Source organism: Lontra canadensis, unplaced genomic scaffold, assembly GCF_010015895.1.
Source record: "Lontra canadensis isolate GAN:19392208 unplaced genomic scaffold, GSC_riverotter_1.0 scaffold33, whole genome shotgun sequence".
In the NCBI taxonomy this organism is placed as follows: Eukaryota; Metazoa; Chordata; class Mammalia; order Carnivora; family Mustelidae; genus Lontra; species Lontra canadensis.
The window spans coordinates 3935402-3955694 of NW_022631027.1; the positions used below are offsets into that span (position 1 = coordinate 3935402).

The following is a 20293-nucleotide window of genomic DNA, read 5'->3' on the forward strand; positions in this document are numbered from 1 at the left end:
AGCACAGAATAATAAATCCACAGCCAAAATGCACCCATTCGTTTCTCTTCAATAAAAAGGAGGAAGAACAGACCCAGGGTGAGTTTTAGCTCCATTACCTGCTGCTGCTTTGAGAAAATGACTTAATATCTGTGAACTCTGCTGCTTCTTCTCACACAGTGATGATGATTCTTCCCTGAAAGAGCAGTTCTGAAAATTCAGGGGTGGAGGGCAGGGCACGTGAGGGTCCCATGTAAAGTTACTAATTCTGCACAGCGTGGGTGAATCTGTACGTGTGATTGGAAGCTGGGGAAACCGAGGCATTGAGTTGCAAGGTGTACCAGCCCAGGCCTGTAATCACCCCAACCCTATCTTTCCGCTTTGTAGGGGGTCTTCTAAGTCATGCTTTGGGGTGCTCTAAGCAGTGCTTTCCTTCTCAGCTTGTTCAGAGCCAGGAAACTCTGTGCCTAGAAGGGACCCTAAACTGTCTTGCAGGGCAAGTTTGTTTTTTGTTGTTTGTTTTTTTTTTTTTTAAAGATTTTATATATTTATTTGACAGAGAGATCAAAAGTAGGCAAAGAGGCAGGCAGAGAGAGAGAGGGGAAGTAGGCTCCCTGCTGAGCAGAGAGCCCAATGTGGGGCTCACTCCCAGGACCCTGAGACCATGACCTGAGCTGAAGGCAGAGGCTTTAACCCACTGAGCCACCCAGTCGTCCCATTTGCAGGGCAAGTTTTTAAAAAAATGATTTGCACCCCTCTACTGCATTTTTGCCATGGGAAATGACACTCTGGCTCCTTGAAAATGGCTAATAACCCTCTGTGGGTAAATGCCAATCAAGCTAGCCAGTTGGCTCTCAGGACATCTTCCTTGCACACCATGGCCCAGGTTTCGCAGAGGCTGGGAGGTGAGTCTGGGTGCCAGAGACCTCATTCACAGAAAAGCCTGTTGCATTGCCGCCCTGGAAGTGCAGACATACAGGGACACTGCTGCGGAGGTTGCTAGTATAGACAGGCACTCTCTTAGCTAACCAGACAGCTTGTCAGTTTCCTTTTCCTTGTTTGCAAAATCCAGCTGTAATAATGACCAAGAATTCTCATACAATGAAATCTGTGGCAAACATTTTTAACCACCAAGGTAAGGTCTTTGTCTTTTCTTTTTGAGATGAAGAAAGATAAGCAACATCATTTAAGATAAGAGTTTATCATTTCCTCCTGCACACCTGTTAGTCCTCACAGAAATTATCTCTTGTCACTTAATTTGGATCCTCCAAAATAGCTTTCATGATGTTGCCATCTTCATCCATGGACTGTCGTACTTAGGGGGAGACGATTTTCAAAATGAACTTCTAGTACTCTTCCAAAATCAGTTTTATTTCTTGCAGCATGATTTGTACCTACTGGAGAGAGTATTTTTTTCTCTTCTTATGAGGTGGTAATTTAAATTTTTTAAAATTTTCTTTCTTTCTTTTTTTTTTTTTTTCTCAACAGGTGTAAGGTAGAAACACTTCTCTATGAAACACAGAAGGTACAGGAGAATAACTGAACAATGTGAAACTATGATATGATACTTAGACCTTGTGGCTATTAGGAACCAGGTCTGGGACTGATGGCGGTTGTAGGAGTGTTGTATGTATTACCCAAACTGTACACTGTGGGATCCGTGCAGGTTAATTTCAACATGTTTCCTTTGGTTTTTCTTAAGAATTTCCTTTTCCTTCAGAGGTTTTCCTTCTAGGCTCTTGGAGACATAATGAGTAACAAAAATGAAGGCAGGGATACCAAAGTGTATTTTAAAATAGAATTGTATCCTCAAAAACATGGTAATTATTGACAGGCCTTTTTTAGATGAGAGAGAAGTAAGAGAAGTTTTGAGCTACATGCTTCCCTCCCACCATGTACTTTGGGGGGGGGGTGGAAATGGCAGTGCTTTGGGAAAAAGTTTTAAGTCTGAAAAGAGGTAGAGAGTTGACAAGTCCAGGAAAGCAAGGAACTGTGAGAAGGTAAAAGGGGGCAGCCAAGGAAGAGCTGGACCCTAAAAGGATGCTGAGACCCCTCAGGACTAAACTGTCATTAGACTGGGCATGCCTGATGGTTGGGACTGAATCTCTGCTCCTTCCCCTCACCCCCAAGCTACACGTGGAGCTGTTCACCTCTACAGTCTACAACTCCAGAGTGTGCTCCTTAGTGAAGGGGTGGGCAAGGGCAAATGAGATGCAGGTCATCTGGAAACAGGATAAGAGCACTCACTTCCTCTCTCAGTCTCCACAAGGGTCTAGGGTCTCACCATTGCCAAGGTTCTTAATCACCTTTTTATATGTGCTTTGTTTCTTGGCTTGTCAGGAGGCTGATAGCATGCTACTGACAGGTGAGTGTGAGCTGAGTGCTGAAGCAGAAGGAAGTAGAAGATGAGAATTTCAGCAATTTCACTAAAAGTTGGGGCCATGTGTGTGTTGTGTTGTTTTGTTGGCCCTCTTAAAAAATCCCAGTTAGAGAAAAAGAATTCAGGGAACAAATATTAGTCAGCCGATTAGGTTCTGAACTTGCTCAGACTTTGTACCTTGGCATAAGAGAAGCTATCCTAGAACCTTTTGAACTTTTGCCACTGAGTAATTCCGAAAAGGCTGAAAGAGCCAGTAGTAGATAGTAGGAAAGAGCACAGTGTCCTCTGCTTGGGTAATCAAGGTACATATTACCGAGGTGGGTAAGGACCCTGGCTAGTTCAATGGGGTTACAGCTTGTAAACTGCAGGATCATTTGGAGATGAAGAAATGGATCACAGATGGTCGCTGGGCTGGATTTTCCTCCTAGGATTCACTATTGTTTTGAGAATTAGCAGAGTGTAGAGGAAATGGCCCAGATTTTATACTTAGGAAAGACCTGTTATTCAACTCTTCATTTGACCACTTTCTAGCTGAGACATCAGGACAGTTACTTAACTTCTCTGACCCTGTTTCCTCAGTTGGGAATATGAGAATAGGACATTTGTAGATCTGTTGGGAAATGTTAAAACTAAGAGCAGATGAGAATGAGATGCTGTGTAGCACTGAATAGGAGCTTGACGTCCATCAATTTCTACTTTAGTCAAAATTTGGCTTTTTAGGTAGAATAATTATCCTGCGGTCCATGTTGAGTTTTGAAACATGAATAACTTTTATTTAAGCCAACAGCTGGATGATAAAAGGAGCTATTTATCCAAGGAGGTCCTGTAAATGCCTTGTGACCCTAGAGATAGGAGTGCAAGGGCAGACAGGGTACCAATGAAGCCATCCACACCTGGAAGCCCAGAAACCCGGCACTGAGCATACATACAAACTCCCAGAGCTGGCACCCTCTGCATATGGCAGATTCTTAAACCCTCTGTTTACTGTCTTTTAAAACACTACCCTGAAGTTCACCTAAGTCAGAGGGTAATGCAGTGAACCCAAACTCAGAAATTTGGAACTGCTCTGTGATTTCATAAGCCCAAGAAACACTTCCTTGTTTTCTGAAAGAATACACTATACCATAATTTGCTGTGTAGAATAGGTATATGGAATGTTAGAGGACTGTGAGGATGAGGTTGTCCTAGAGCTCCCCCCCCCCAACAGCACCACCGCCCAGTTTGTGGCAGCTGTGAGCACGCTTTCTTTTGAGTCAGCCAGGCGCAAGACAAGTAATTTCCCATCCTGAGGCTCTTTGAGCTGCTGAGTTGGAGTGGATGTACTGGGACGTGGCTATTCACTTAAAATTTTTGCATAAATCCAGCCTCCACTCCCCTGGAAAGGCTCGGTCCTGTCTTTACACCTTCCCCAAGGCGGTTTTGTTCCAGGGGCGGGGGCGGGGAAGAGAGGAAAGGAGGAAAACGGAGGCGCACTACACGCGGCGCTGCGCTCTGCGCTTCGGAGGAAGCGTGCAGTCCATTGACTGGGTACATGTGGGGAGGGGAGAACCGGGGCAGGGGTTGGAAACGGAAGGGCTGCGAGCGCGCTGGCTGCGAGGCCTCCGGCAGGGGGAGGCCCGGCCCGCGCACGGAGCCACCTCGCCGGGGAGCCGGTGCTGCGGCTCGCCGGGCCGGGGGGGACAGCTCCCGGAACGACCATGGCGAGGCGGGCGGGGGCGGCGGTAGTTATGCAACCCGCAGCCCCCTCGGTGCTCCTTCCCGCCGGTCTGCGCCCCTCCCTCCACTCCGCCAACACTCGGATCTCTCGCTCTTTCTCTCCCCTGTGTTTTCAAACAGGAAGTGCACGGCTGTCTGTAACGTGCCGCCGGGTCCCAGGATGGAGGAGTGAAGTCTCCGTCGCCGCCGGTTCCAGCCTGCGGAGCGCCCCCCGCTGAAGCCGACTCCCCGGAGAGCGCCCTGAGGGAGCAGGGTGGCCGCCTGGTCCAGGTGCGTGCGGTCAGGTCAGGAGCCCGCGGGCCGGGCACTGGGCTGTCACTGGCCGCCGCCCCGGGGTGCCGCCGAGCCAGTTCTCCAGCTCCGCGCCGCATCCTCACTTGGCGCGTGTGCCTGGTCGCCCCCCTTCCCCGCCTTCGCCCCCGGGGGTCTCTGCGGACCGTGGCGTGGGACCCCTCGGGAGGGCGGGCCGGCTTTGGGCAGCTGCGAGCCGGACCTGCCCGAGCTCACTCATCTCAGCTGAGGCGGGCGCTTTCCAGCCCGGGCTGCCCGTGCCCAGGAGGCTTCCCGGAGTCCCCAGCTGCCCTCTCCGCCCTCTCCGCCGCCGCCGCCTCCTGCCGCTGCCCGAAGCGGGGCGCTTTGTTGCTTCCTCGCTGACCTGGGGTTCTCTACGGGATGGTTCTGGGAGGCTTGGGTGTAGGAAGAGCAGTGTGTGTGAGAAGTGGGGACCTAGGAGGGGAGAGAGGGTGAGTGGCCGGCAAAGTGTGAGGTGGAAAGTGGAGGGAGAGTCTTGGTGCCTAGGCTCCGAAATCCCACCTCTTCAGCCCAGCACCACTTGTTTGTTTGTTTTTATTTGGGGGTTTGTTTGTTTGGAGTGATGGGGGGTGGTGCGTGGGGAGCCAGGCTTTCAGGAACTGAGGGAATTAGTGATGCAGGCAGGCCCTGGAAAGGTAGGATGAGAGTGAGGGACAGCTAGTTCCGAGGTGTTTAGTCTGGTGTCTGGCTTGTTAACTGCAGTTGTGGTTTCTTAGCCTGGCTCCCTTGCTCAGACAGAAGGTCCTGTTAAAGGTATGAGCCAGACATCTTTATTGGTTGTATTCCATTTTCCAGCCGAGTAAACTTGAGAATGATTTTTCTCGACTTCACCAAGGAGATGATAGTTTCACATCTGTCCGTATCTTGCTCCTTCTCCAACGTTCATAGGTGGAGAGCAAACCGCGAGAGAAGAGAGGTCTGTGTTAGGCACAGACTTTGTGCTTCTTCATTTCCCTGCCAGCTCCTGTCTCTGCAGTCCAAGTCAGGTTTTTTCCCCCAGTGAAAGCCTGGCCTTGTTTCTCCACCTATATTTATCCACCCGGTGAAACTCCAGCCTGGTGGACGGTCACTAAGGGAGGTTGGATGGTTGAGAAGACATTTGGCCCCAAATGCAATGTTTGAACAACGGGAACGCCAGTAGCATCCTCTTACTCTTCTGTTTCGGAGGAAGGGATGCGAACAACTGACCAGGGGGAGGAAAGTGAGATTCTGCCAGGAAGGGTCTTTTTCTGCAGCCTGGCGGGAATATACACAACCCCACTACCACATGCCCGTAGCTCCTTCACCTTACTGGGCGCCCAGGTCTCCTCAGGAAGCAGGGTTAGTTGTAGATTTAAATTCATGATGTCATAGGCTGGCTATGCCATTCTAATTTGTACTTTTGGTAATAAAATAGATATCCTGGGTAATTAATTTTGCTTTGAAAGGAAAATCTTTTGTAGTCAGGTAGCCTAGTGAATTTGTACTGCCCTCTCCCTCCCTTTATTTTTCCCCTCTCAGCAGTGATTTGAATTCTGTGATCCCATTATTTCAGTAGTCCTTCAGAACTTTAATCTCTTTTAAAATGCAGCTGCTCTAACCATCGTGATAATATCAATAATTGGCGTAATTGTGTTAGCAGTAAACAGCCAAGATACATTATAAGAACTGAGCAATTAATTTCATCTTTTCTGTAGATAGTTGGACGTGGACTTCTTAAATTTGAATTTCACTGTGATATGTCTGTGTTTATGTCTCTTCTCTTGCCAAATACATGACAAGATTAAAAGTGAAAAGAAGTCAGTGAGAGAGACTCTTGAATGACCTGTACAACCATAGCACTTTTATACCCAAGTATACTCCCGGCCCTCTGGTTCATTAATTTGTTTGAGGACTTTGTTCAGCATCAGTCACTCTGCTTCAAGATAAAATAGAACAGCCTTTGTGATTCTCTAAACTTGAACCCTATTTAGAAACAGGATTTACTCCTACCCTAGCAGAATTTAATAATAATTAAATAACAACCCAGGAATAATGATAGCGGATCTTAAGATCCTCATTTTCTGTTTACAGAGCACATTTTCTAGAGCTAGTTTATAATTTGTTATTCCCTTTAATAGTCTGGTGAAACAGGACTCATTTACTCCATTTTATGGAGAGTGGAAACTGAGGCTGATAAAATGTGACTTGTCAGTGGTCATATTAGTAAATGAAGATGCTAGGATTTCACTAAGTCTTTTAATTTATAGTCCTGGCCCGTCTGTAATCTGGAAAGTTGCCACCTCAGGAAGAGATGGCAATGCTGATTCAGGGTTCTTTCACCATTCCAGGAGAGCTGGTAAACACTGACTGGAGACTAGCCTTAGCTACATCTTCAGATCTTTTCCCACTCTCTCCACCCAGAGCTCAGGGGTTTCTTTGTGGTGTTTTTTTCCCCCTCATCTGAAATTTACACTTTCTCTATATTAGTGACTGGATTTAGCTGTGTTTGTATCAGTGTGATTTGTTTTCTGCTGCCAACATTCTAATGGCATATTTTATTTTACAGATATCGTAGGTCAGGTCTTAGTGGCCAGTATCTATCTGAAGGGTCAGATTAGCATATTACATCTTTTTAGAATAAAAAAGCAGTTCTTCTGGTTTACCACTAGAACACTTTATGTCTCAGAAACGAAATAATAAATTAAAAAATGATGTGTGTGGCTCTCTCTGTAGCCCACTACCATTCATACCATACCACCACCATACATAGCCCTCCAACTCCCCCACTCCCCCAGTTCAGGATACCCACTAACAAGGTCATATTACAAGGGCACCTGACTGGCTTCGTGGGTAGAGCATGATATTGGGGTTGTGAGTTACAGCCTCATGTGGGGCATAGAGATTTCTTAGAAAGGAAGGAAGGGAGGGAGGAAGGAGGGAAGGAAGGAAGGAAAGAAGGAAGGAAGGAAACGTCACGTTATGGAAAGACATAGGCAGACCCATGTATACTTTATATATTAAGTGTTTTTGTAGTACTGCTCAGATGGAAATAAGTTAATTTTTGTTATCTTTGGAATGCTTAAAGTTAAGGCTCTCCTTAATATTTTATGTTGCATTGAGAAGAATATAATTTAAAATGGGGAGTACATTTTCACTGGGAAATACTGCATAAAAGATTTATTTTCTCTTCAACAATTGGAATATCTATAGTGATCTATAACTTCTCCTCCTTAGAATTGTGTCAGAGTGTCAGGAGAAGGGGAGAAGTTGGAGTAGGAAAGAGATAAAGTGAATGGTTTTTCTTTTATAAGTGAGAAATGAAATACTTATATTTTCTTAGTACACAGTACCCTGTCATTTCTGTTTGGGACAGTTGCAGTGGCTTGTGACTAGGAAAGAAAGCATAACAAGCTTTGATCTTAAATGCCAAGGAAAAGTTTATGACCAAGGGAGGACTAGGGGTGGAGATGAATGTGTTAGGATTTTCATTTTTTCAAAACCCTCTCATGTTTTTCATATCTACTATAAAATAAAAATTGTCTTCTATTGGCATCTGCAACCTTTAAAATAGTGGTTTTCAACCCTTACAAAAGTCCAGAAGCTTTTATTAATACTTAAAGATTTCAAAGATTTTGACTTCCTTAGAGTTTTCTTATTTCTGATGATTGCTAATATTTATTGACACAGGTACTAGTTAATATCACTCAACTGACTATGTATATTGTAAATAATGACCACAGCATCTTCCTGTTTTTATAAAGTAGTAGTACATATGTAAGTGGGATCGGTTCGGTGTACTGACCACTGCCAGCACCTTGAAGTCCATAGGGTGGGAAATCAGGGCCAAAGTAAAACCACTGCTCCAGGTGGGAAATGCTGAGGTGGTAATTGAAATGTACAGTACATTAGCCGCCAGATTCCTAGGTGGAGATTTTCCTCTTTGGTGTCCATTGAATAGAGGATGTGTAAAGTCCTGACTTTGGATCTGATTTTGTTTTGAGGTGGTTTCCCATGGTCAGCTTTGAGGTCTTAGGATTACTAAGTCAGGGATAACTGGAATTCTCCTAAGAGCATTTTCCCCACATTACTTCTGTGAATACCCCTTCCTTACCTTTGTTGAGTCAGGACAATGACCCCCTTGTACAATCTCTGCTGTCTTAAGTACCACCAGCAGCAGCCTTACATTCACTTCCCAGAAGCTAGAAGAAGCTTCCTCCCAACCTTAACCTTTATAGTTTTTGAGAAGCATGTGGAAAGAGATACTATTTAGCCCTAATCTGTAGTGGAAAAAACAGACCTATGAGTTTCCCTTGAATCAGTCTCTTTGGTTTCCACACCTGTTGCAGTAGCTTTGGTATTCTGTTTAAGACAGGTTAGGCCGAGTGCCAGAACCTCTTAGGGTTAGTGCAGGATATTCTTCTTTCTGGTTAAAAAAAAAAAAAAAAAAGCCAGTTCTGATTTATTGAACACCTCACGTGTGTCAGACACTTTTACGTGGATTGTCTCTAATCCTCCTGGCGTTGTGCATGGTGGGTAATACCCCTGTTTTGTAGGTGAAGAAGCTGAGGCAGGCAGAGATGGCAACTTATCCAATTCACGTAAATAAGGGAAAGCCCGGACTGGGATTCGGGTTTCTGAGTCCCCAGGCTAAAACAGTCCCTCCTTTACATCTGCTTCTTTGTCGGTCCTTAACCTCACCAGCGAAAAGAAATGATCGCACTTTGTTTAGTCTTACCTTTCGCTTCATCTTTTCAGCAAGAGTTAAATTACAACCACAGAGAATATGTGTTAGGAAATAGGGACTTGGAAGAGTCAGCATTTTCATAAGTTTTATTAAAAAATTTTCATAAATATTTTTGGCTTTCATGCAGTATGTATTCATTTTTTCCCCTATGGAGCCTAGATCTGTTGAATCGGTGAGTGACAGTTTCTTGAGGCAGTATTGTCCACCAGCAACATTGCTGGATCTTAGGATAGAAATGGACTGATTTTACTAGGAACTCTGCGGGTTGTTGTTGGGTTTTTATCCCCACCAGTACTGCATGATCATTTCTTTTTTCTTAAGAAATTTCCTGATGTGGGCCAGTCTGATGGATGTTATTTGTACTTCATAGTATAGTTTTACCTTTTTATGATGACAGGTGAGGTTGGGCATCCTTCACTCACTTAATTTAATTTCCCTTTACTGTGAATCGGGTCTCTTGCCCTTTTCTGGCGAGAAGTTCCTTGAAAGCATTCTTGTGGAGTTCCTGTATATTCTAGAAATGAATCCCTTTGGGTATTGTGAATACTTTCTCCCTGTGTGTCACTTGCCTGATGACTGTCTATGGTGACTTTCATTAACAAAAAAAATCCTTGATTTTAATGTAGGTGAACCCCCCGGTTTTTAATATTATTGTGGTCTGTGCAGGAATCCTTCCCTATTCTAGGCTTACAGTGTAGTCTTTCCTCACTTTATTAACTTGATCTTATTACCAAGATTGATATAAGTTTAAAATTTCAGAAATAGATGATTTTAGGTAGATTTCTTGCTGTTCTCTGCATGTCTGTTAACTCTTTAACCCTACGTACATTTTCTTTTCTTTTTTTTTTTTTTTAAGATTTTATTTATTTATTTGAGAGAGAGAGAGAGAGAGCATGAAAGGGGAGAGGTCAGAGGGAGAAGCAGAATTCCTGCCAAGCAGGGATCCCGATGTGGGACTCGATCCTGGGACTCCAGAACCATGATCTTAGCCGAAGGCAGTCACTTAACTAACTGAGCCTCCAGGCACCCTAACCCTGCATACATTTTCTAGAAATGTATTTATTTCACTGGGAATATTCTGTATTTATTTAATAACGCATTTTAATTTTAACATCCCTTATGTTACATTTCCTTCTCAGTTTTATTTATTTATTCACTGTTAGCAATATGGCGCCCTTCCACGCTTGGTCACCTATGTAGGGCAGGGGGATCTCTCACTTCAAAGGCTTCTCTTTCTTCAGTGCTTTGCATGTGCTTATAGAGCTCGGATGTACATTCCTAGTATGGCTTTTGAATGAATGTTTTATGAGGTGTGATGCTGTAATACATGGTTCAATACTCTTGAAAGCCTGTTAATTATAGATGTCTCTTTATTATTGGGAAAACATTGCCAGTTTTGGCATGGTTTTTTCCAAGTTTACTTTTCACCACTCTTTTCTCAGTTCACGTGGTCTCATTCCTCTTGCAGAGTCTGATATATGTCCACCTGAATGCTGGGTCACTTGATTTGGTAAACGGGCACATGCATGCCTATGTAGAATATAGTGTCTTTTTTCCTTAATTGATAAAATGGCATGGAACCATGTAGTACATAACATGGCTTATTATTGTAAATAAATTTGAAATTACTGTGGGGGGCAAATTGTGGTCTCAAAATAGATATTGCATGACATGGTTGTCTGGACCAAAGATATTCCTCTTGGCCATCACTTCTAGCATTATATGGGTGACGGGCTATATTTTCTTTTTCTTCATCTGGAGTTCTTACGGTGCTTTATGGATATGGGGTGGGGGTGAAGTCTAACTACTGAAATTTAGTAAGCTTGCATAAAGTCCAGTAAAATTATAATGTAGAATGTTCTAGAGCCCAAAACTTGCTTAGACAGATAAGACTATGTCCTTGGGCTGTTGGAGTTGTTCTCCCAGTTTGCTTTAAATAGGCCTTATTAGGCATTCTTCTAGGTTTGATTATTACAACCCCAGCTACTGACCTGATTGAACTTACATACTCAAGAGAGGTCTTTATCAGTGCTGACATTTTCCATTTCTCATTCAGGTTCCTTTATGCTCACCTCACCAGCTGTCAGATCCACCTGTTTTATCAGCCGCCTCTCTTATTCAATTATTCTAATATAATTGACAGCAAAGCTACTGCATCCATTCGACAGACATTTGCTGAGCTCTAAACTACTAAATCTGAGTTCCCTTATCTCTCTTCCTCCTACCTGCTGTGTACCAGTCATTGTGCTAAGTTCCGAAGACACAATGTGAATATGACAGAGTGCCTGACCCCAGAAGATAGACACATAAATCATTAACTGGAACTTAGAATGTGAGGTCCTTCACAGCAGCACATTGTGGTAAATAATAACAGGTAGTGGGGCACAAAGGAGGCAGTGATTTGTTCTTTCTTATTTGTGAGGGAGGAATTCATGAAGGAGGTGATTTTGGTGCTGATTATCAGAGGGATAGCATTATTTATTAGGCTGAACAGGAGGAAAAAAAAATAACAAAAACAAACAAACAAACAAAACCGGAAGAAATAGCCCAGGTTCAGAGCTGGGAAGAGCTCAGTGGGTGAGGAACAGAATGTGAGGGACTGGCTCAGAGAGGTCGTGGTGCAGAGGGGAGAAGGGGTTACATGTACATCTTGGTCTAGATTCTTGATCTAGCCACGTCTAGAGCCACACCTGCTCTTTCTAGAAGTGTGGGCTTTTTCCTGACAGCTTTATGGAATCACCAGAGATGAAATAAATGTAAACAAATTAAATTGCAGTCTTAAGGTATATGAAAAGGAAGCATGGAGAAGTCCAGTGGCTATTAAACAACCCAGGTAGAAAGTGAAGACTGGAAGTATGGGGACGATGGTGGGAAGGAAAGGAGAGCGTAGATTGGAGACTCATTTAGGAGAGAGACAGTTGGTTACTGATTGAATGGAAAATGGGAGGGGAGGAAGAAGAAAGAAGAAAGATGACTCTTGATGTTACTGGCTGGGAAGATTCACCATCTGAAGGTGTCATTAGTCAGAAGGAAAATATGAGAGGAGCAGTTTTAGAGAGAGAGCAATGCATTCAGCTTGAACTTAACTTGGGGTGCCCCTGGGACACTGAGGCCTTGCCTCTCAAGGGCAAAACATGTGTTTTGGGGAGTGTCTGGAAATGATGATTATCGCAACAAATGTGGCTGAGACCGCACACAGCCCAATGACCAAAGACCAAGCCGGCCAAAGAAGAGGAGAAAGAAAGAAGATCAAGAAAAGAGACAAATAAATTTGAAGGGAATATCAAGCACCAGCATTTTTGTTTTGTTTCTATATATTGTTATAAAGTCCTTTCAGCAGTATCCCCTGAAATAATTGTTGTTGGCTTTTACAGATAAGCTCTCCAAAGCCCGGGTAAGCACCTTGCCGAAGTACCCAGGTGGCAGAAAGGGAAAAGTTCTCAGGTCTGTCAGAGGCCACAGGAGGGTCAGATACAGCAAAAATTGAAAGTGGGAGCCTGGGTTTGGCAATGAGATATTCAGTTAGTATTTCATAATCAGAAGAGTTCTAAAGTCTAAGCCTGCATTGTCATGGGTGAGGAGAGAGTAGGCTTTGAGAAGGAAAGCACCAGTTGGGAGTACACATTTGTCCACGAAGGAGTATTTTTTTGTGTGCAGTCGTGTCTAAAGCTTGTATTTTGTTTGAGAAGAGTGGCGAGAGAGTGACTAAAGGTAGAAGAGAGAATAACTGATGGAGGAAGGCTCCAGAAAAAACAGGCCTGGCCAAGATCCGGAGTGCAAGCATGGTCAAAGGCGGTGTCTTGAGAGGGAACAGGGACATTCATTCCCTTGGGGCAGGAGAGGAAGAGAAGTACGTGTGCCTCAAAAAGAGCGAGCAGGTAGAGAAGGAAGTTGAGAAAGTTCGTTCCTGAAGGTTTGGGTTCTCTCAGTAAAGTAGGAGCCAATGAAATCTGCTGGGAGTGAAGGGGCCTTGAGAAGGCAGTTTAAAGTTACTAATAGTAAACTTGGAGAAAGGAGCTCACTGATGGAGGTAGGATGTGTGATCACTGAGAGTCCGGTTGGGGCTTTGTCATCCGGCATTAGGTGCTTATGGTGGGGTTTTTTTCTGCTTGATAGAGTACAATGAATACCATAACTGGTCTTCTAAAATAAAACACAAAGGCCTTGCCTGCGATGTTAGCTTTCAATGGTGACTTAAGGATGCTTAAGGGTTCGGGGAAGGGAGGAAAAGGAGCACAGAAGGAGTGAAGACACTGAATGTTAAGGAACTCGAGTTCTTGTCTGAGTTCTCCCTTTGCAGGGGATGGCCTTGGAGAAGTCAGCTAATCTCAGGGAGCCTCACTGCCCTCATCTTCCAGGGAGGAAGTCACAGTTAGTGTCCTCCTGAGTCTCCTGTAAGCCCCAGAATGTCTTCAAGACTTGTCCATTAGTAGACAAAACTTCGTGGCCGGAAGAGTGAGAGTAGCTAGATCCTTGTCATTTATCATTCATGAGTTGCTCGGACAGCAGCTCTCCGCAGTGCTGTTGGGGAGCTGACCACAGGAGGCCAGGCCAGCTGTCAGATGAGCACGCCCAGTGTCCGCTGCCGGGCGGCTCCGGGTAACCGGTCGGGAAAGGGAAGTAGCACCGGGCTGTGACCGGAGTTGGGCAAGGGCTTGGCAGGGTGGCCTTGCTGGGGGTGTGTGGCAGCTCCCGAGACTTAACAAGTCATTTCATCGAGGTGGTGGTGCTCTTTGCATTCATTGTCTGGGCTGCTGCTTTCCCTTGTGTGAGCGTGTTTTAATTTTGCTGGGTTTATTTCTCCCTCCTCATCCAAATGGTAGCATTGGAGAGAGAATTCAGCAGCTGAAGAACGTGAAGCATGATTTCTGGCATCTTAACCTCAAAAGGCTTTCTTTTCTCCTTTCCATCTCCTTCCCTACACCTTGATTGCTTTGCTGGTGGAAAAACCTGAAACAGTTTGAAGCATTTTAACACTTAAGGCTCAGTTGGGTGTGTTCTTCCTCTGGAAGGTTTTCTTTTCAAAGCCATTTAAACTGTTTCTGCCTCCTATTAAGAACAGGGATGACATCTGAAAACCCTAGAGGTGTGGCTAGCATGAAAAAATGAATCCAGATCAGGTGAGTGGCTCCAGAGATTATTGCAACAATTTAACAAGCCTAAACAGGTAGTAAGACACTCTTCTTAAAAATTAAGTCTCTAATCTTTTTCTGTTCCATTAAATATTTGAGAGAAACTTGGGCATTTCCTTTTTTCCTCATTAAACTATTACACAACTTAATGCTTGGAAAATTCTTCACAGGAAGAAACAGGGTGTAACAGTTTTCATGAGACCGTTTTTTTATTTTTAATTCACCCTTTTAGCTTAAGTTTGAGAATACTATTCTCTTCACCCCACTGCTCTAGTTTCTTTCTGAAAGTCTAAATTTCTCCATATAATTCAATGTTCTTCAAAGTGAAACATAGTTAAAAAAATTAAAACCATTTAAACGTGAAGTGAAAACATAGTCTATAAATGTGTTCTTCCATTTCCTGAGAAACAACAGGAAGGATTTGCTTTCTCAAAATAAACTAAGTAGCCTGACTGTGAACTTAGAGTAGTAGACATCAAAGATTCCAGCATCACCACATAATGGGAAAGTTGCGGTCATTTTTTTTCCAACCTCAGAAAATCAAATCGAAGGCTTCTCTTTTTCACTTTTAACACGAGCCAGGATATGTACGTGAAATTCAGAAACATTCCTTTGGCACATGTGAACTTGTCATAGCCTAACCCCTGGCTAATCCATCTAAGAGTGTCTACTTCCGAGATGTATTTGATCAGTATGGGCATGTTAGACGTGCAGCGATGAAAATGCCTTTTCTGGGTGCCTGGGTGGCTCAGTGGGTTAAGCCGCTGCCTTCGGCTCAGGTCATGATCTCAGGGTCCTGGGATCGAGTCCCGCATCGGGCTCTCTGCTCAGCAGGGAGCCTGCTTCCCTCTCTCTCTCTCTGCCTGCCTCTCTGTCTACTTGTGATCTCTCTCTGTCAAATCAATAAATAAAAAAAAAAAAATCTTAAAAAAAAAAATGCCTTTTCTGAGGTATTCAATTCAGGAAGATTAGAGAAAGACCAACTGAATTTCTGTTAACATACAACATCTAGACTTAAACATGCTAGATCAGTGAATTATTTCATAGCTTTGCTAGTAAAAAAAGTTTAGCATCTCGTATTGGTCATTGAATTACATGGGAAAAGGAATCTGCTACAGTAATTATATATAATATGCACGCACACACACATTCTCAGGTAGGAGTAAGAACATTTATTAATATTTCTCTACTTCCAGAAACAAGGAGTGAGAGCTCATCTTAAAGGAAATTGATTATGTTATGGTCAGAAGATTTTTGTTTGTGAGATATAAGCAAGATTAGGGAGAGATGTGTGCCTTAAGTATTCAGCTGTCATTAATTTAGAAGTTCAAATAATGTGCAGTTCTTTATTTCTCAAATAGTATAAGTAAGTCAACATTTTGAAATAATGGACATTATTTGTATGTACTGGGGAAATTATATATACATTGAGAACGGTACAGAGTTTCTCAATAGATCAGTTTTTTTTTTCCCTGTACTTACCTTTCAAGAAAAGGTAGAAGAACAGATCTCAGAGCACCATACAGCTTTATTCTCAGTTTCTTTCAAACTTTATTTTTAACCTAAGTTATGTTTACAGTGGGTCTCTCATAGACCATGTATATTAGGATCTATTTTTTTTTTAATTCTAATCTAATAAGCTGTCTTTTAATTGGTGTATTTACATGAGTCACGTTTAAAGTGATTACTGATATAGTCTGTTTAATATCCACCATGTTTGTAACTTTTTTATTTGTTGCGCTTGCTGTTTCTTTTTTCCCTTTCTTTTCTTCCGTGTGTGTGTGTGTGTGTGTGTGTGTGTGTGTGTGTGTATGTGTTTGTTTGTTTGTTTTAAAGATTTCTTTCTTTTTGGGAAAGAGAGTAACACATTTGTGTGCTTACACACAAGGCAGGGAGGGACAGAAGGGGAGAGGAGGGAGAGAATCCTCAGACTGCCTGCTGAGTGCGGAACCTGATGCAGGGCTCAATCTCAGGACCCTGAGATCATGACCTGAGCTGAAATCAAGAGTCAGTCAGTCTCTCAACTGACTGAGCCACCCAGGCGCCCCTCCTTCTGCGGTTTTTAAGTGAACATTGTCTGTGATTCTATTTTTTCTCCTTTTTAAGCATATCAGTTATACTTTTTACAAAATTTTTTAGTGGTTACTTAGAGTTTACAATTGATTTTATTTTCTTAAAAAAATAAAAAAGCAAAAACATGTTTGTGTGCATACACAGAGGAAAAAACTTGGAAGGATATGTATTAAGACATTAAGAGTAGTAGTTCATCTCCGGGTGGGAAGATTATAGATAATCTTTACTTTGATTTCTCTAGTTTTCTGTATTATCTGATTCTTTTAATGGCAAGCAGGTATTGCTTTTATAATCAGAAACAACAAGGCTCTTTTCATTTTGAAGAGAAAGGAGAAGGCAAATCACAGCAAAACAAGCTGAAAATCTCCTATGGTTCTACAATTTACACCCTGTCTTGTCTTCCAGCTTGAGCTAACCACACTGTCCCCACAACCCCATCACTGCACTGGGAGGAAAAAGGAAGAGGGGTTGGCCGCTTCTCACCTTGCATTGGGAAGGTTGTCAGCTCCTGTCCTATACCTTCTCTGCCTACACAGTGAGAATGAACCCTCCAAAGGACTTAGGATCCATCCACTATGTGGTTTGACATAAAAAGGGTTTTCACCTAATACAGAGTTAACCAGACCCCTCTCTTTCTGTATAATTAAGTTTTCCTCTGCATGGAACGTCTTTATGGCTCTTCACTGTCTTTCAAAAAATAATGAGCAGAGGAGTAAGAACACTTGAAAAGTAGTTTAAAGTATAGCCTTCCCTGTAAAACTTGTAATAATTCTTTGGTTTGCTGGTATGAAACCTGCTGTCATCTCGGGCAAGGCCGGGTGAGACTGTTGGAGCTGGTATCTGGGGTAGTAGGTGAAAAGCTTGTAAGTAACATGAGGTCATTCCAGTCTGTATTTCAGAAAACTTCCCCTTCACGCAGTTTTAGAGAAAATCACAATTGTTCTTGCAATATTGGTTATATCCTCTGACTTTATTTGGGTTTGCATGTAAACCGAACCCAGGTTAAGCTTTAAAAAAGTTTCTTAGATCAATGCAAACAGATGAAATGTGGGTTTCTTTAAAAAAAAAAATGGTTTTAGTACCAACTAACCTGCCAGGTGTTTTCAAGAAAGTCATAAATTTTGTAAATACCGTAGTTTGTTAGTCTGTAAAATTGGGCTCATTATCTTTTGCTGCTTACCTGCTATGTTCAAGTCAGCAAAAGACAGTGAAGCTGGCCTTTTTTTTTTTTTTTTCTTTCTGTTCAGAAGAGAATCTTTAAAAAGCAAACCAGTTATGTCTCTATTTCCAGGTGAAAATTGTAGGTCTCCATTTTAATATACCTTATTAGAGCTAGGAAATTTCATTTAAGGTAAGAAATCAATTAGTCTTCATAATCTGTTTAAAGCTAATAGAATTAAACATTTTGGTATATACAATAATAATTGGAAAAATTATGAAATAAACATAAAAAAATTCATTCCCAACACAGTGATTTTTGTAGCTATGTTGAGATATATACACATTTTGAAAGGAATACAAAAATATAAATATTGCTATTTAAGGGATAATGGGTAGAATTTAATACATTTTCTTTATATTATTTTGATGTTAGATATTTTGTAAGAAGCAGAGAGGTCAGAAATCAAGTTTCTCATTTCTGATGCTTATTAAGATAAGCTTGAAATGAATTTTTATATTTGCAGTATAAACCATATTAGTAAACTCTTCAGTAGGTATGGGAGTAAGGGTAAGTAATTTGATTCTTTTTTAAATTCACTTTTGAATGAGAGGCTTGATACATGGAAATGGTAGTGGGGAAACAATGATGAGAATTCTAGGGCTTACTATGTTACCCATTTATTGAAACATTACCAGTTACCCGTGTTGGCTTTGGTGCCTTTGACCTGTACTGCCATTGGTCCCTTCAGTTTTTAACTTGTCAACATTTACGTTGTAACATTCTGTCTGCCTTTTTGCTCCTCGGGTACAGCTGTGAAAATTACTGAAGTGAGAAATGGTTTGAGGGTAAGAACTATGAATGGAAGAAAGAAATAATCCTCTCATTATTTTAAATATGGGGAAAGAGGATTATCTGCAACCCTGAGCTTTTACCCCAAAAGAACTGATAGAATAATAGGTTATCTTTGCTTTTCTAAATGTAAACCATAATGCTTTAATAAGTACTCCTAGGAAAAAATAAGTAGGCGCTAATTTTGGTCTGCCTTATCACCCATTTATTCCATGATGATTCCTCTATGTGTTTCCTAATCATTTGCTCTTTGAAAGAAGTGTGAGCTTGTGATCAGCACGGCCACAAATGCCCAGTATGGGATCTAGGTATTAGAGCAGTGCTTTGACAAAGAGGCTAACTCCCATTTTGTGCCTTCAAGAGGTGGTTACAAACAGTGAACTGAAAATTCAAAAACTGAAAAAAAGATGATTTTGACAATACTGTCTAAAAATACTGAACATTAAAATAATATTCATATAATTGCAAAATTAATATCTGTTTTATAAATACATATATCAAATATATGAAGTATTTTATATATTTGTTAAAATAGGTTTCCTCTCCTTTTTTAGTTTTAACTGTAGATGACTAATTCATGTATTTTGGAGGGCATTAAGACCAAAAGGCAGCATTTTTACAACAGGCTTAAAATACGATTTACCACGTGGTATTCCCACTTTATGGATGGAACTTAAAAGCCAAGTAGTTTAAGTTGAAGGTCACACATTAGATGAGCTTTTCGTTTTTTAAGTAAGCTTTCATCAGTACTGGGAAAGAAAGCTTACAAATCTCTTGAGGTAGACTTTTATCTGAACCATTCCAGGATAAAGGAAATGTACAGTTTAAGCTTTTCTGAAAGAAATAAAAATCTCTGCACTCTATGATAATCTCAAGTCAGTAATATTTTAAACTAAATCTTTTACACTAAAACTTAAGGCAACTCTGATTCTTTTCTTAATAGAAATAGATGTACATCATCCTCTACGAAGTACCTAATCAAAGACAGACCCAATTTCAATATTCTCTGTAGTTAGTTTACCAATCCCAAGGCTCTTAACTCTTACAATCTTAAAAAAGTGTGTGTATAGGGGCACCTGGGTGGCTCAGTGGGTTAAGCCTCTGCCTTTAGCTCAGGTCATGATCTCAGGGTCCTGGGATCGAGTCCTGCATTGGGCTCTCTGCTCTGCAGGGAGCCTGCTTCCTCCTCTCTCTCTCTCTCTCTCTCTGCTTGCCTCTCTGCCCACTTGTGATCTCTCTCTGTCAAATAAATAAAATCTTAAAAAAAAAACAAGAGTGTGTATATATATATACATATATAACTTTTTGAGATTTTCCTTGAAAATTTTCTTACATTTTCCTCCCCCCACCCTTTTAATTATTAATGGAGGCTTTGATGGGAAACCTTGTTGCTGCAAGTGTGTTGATCTCTTAAGACAAAGGCAGGTAGAAGTTGCAGGGAGACAGACCTTGACTTCCTATAAGGAAGAAATCTCTTTAGAAGCTCTGGAGAGCTGTACTGAACCGCCCTGTGCTGTTCAGGGTCCCAATGCTGAGGGCACCTTGGAGAGGCTGTCCCCAGTCAAGGTGCAGAGAGCCCAACACACACACACAGTCACAGAGTGAGCCCTCTGAGGTCACAAAGTATACACATACTATTCAATCTTCAGTTAAATTCTCTGAGCCTCAGTTCTCTCCTCTTCAAAATGAGGGTAAAATGATGTGAGGCCTATCATGTGAATTTAATATATGTAAAGCACTTGCTGTAGTTATTCCTTCAGCTGAACATGATCTGTAGCTTTTCACTCTGTGCCCCTTTTCATTTTTTTCTGTTCTTCCTTTTCTGTCCTCCTGTTCACTCTTTTAGAGCTTTTTTTTTTTTAAGATTTTATTTATTTAATTGAGAGAGAGAGAGCAGAAGTGGGATAAGGAGCAGAGGGAGAGGAAGAAGGACAAGCAGACTCCCCACTGAACATGGAGCCCTATGTGGGGCTCGATCCAGTGAC

The 20293-nt window shown here is 42.1% G+C and overlaps 1 protein-coding gene across 4 annotated transcripts in view; it reads left to right on the top strand.

Annotated features, from left to right (window-relative positions):
* The window catches only part of LRRC8D (leucine rich repeat containing 8 VRAC subunit D), a 119522-nt gene that overhangs the window by 17122 nt on the left and 82107 nt on the right, over window positions 1-20293 (top strand). For all 4 annotated transcript variants that reach the window (XR_004383792.1, XM_032867081.1, XM_032867078.1 and 1 more), the window contains exon 2: window positions 4196-4345. The gene's annotated coding sequence lies outside the window, so the exon portion shown is untranslated. The remainder of the gene's footprint in view (window positions 1-4195; window positions 4346-20293) is intronic.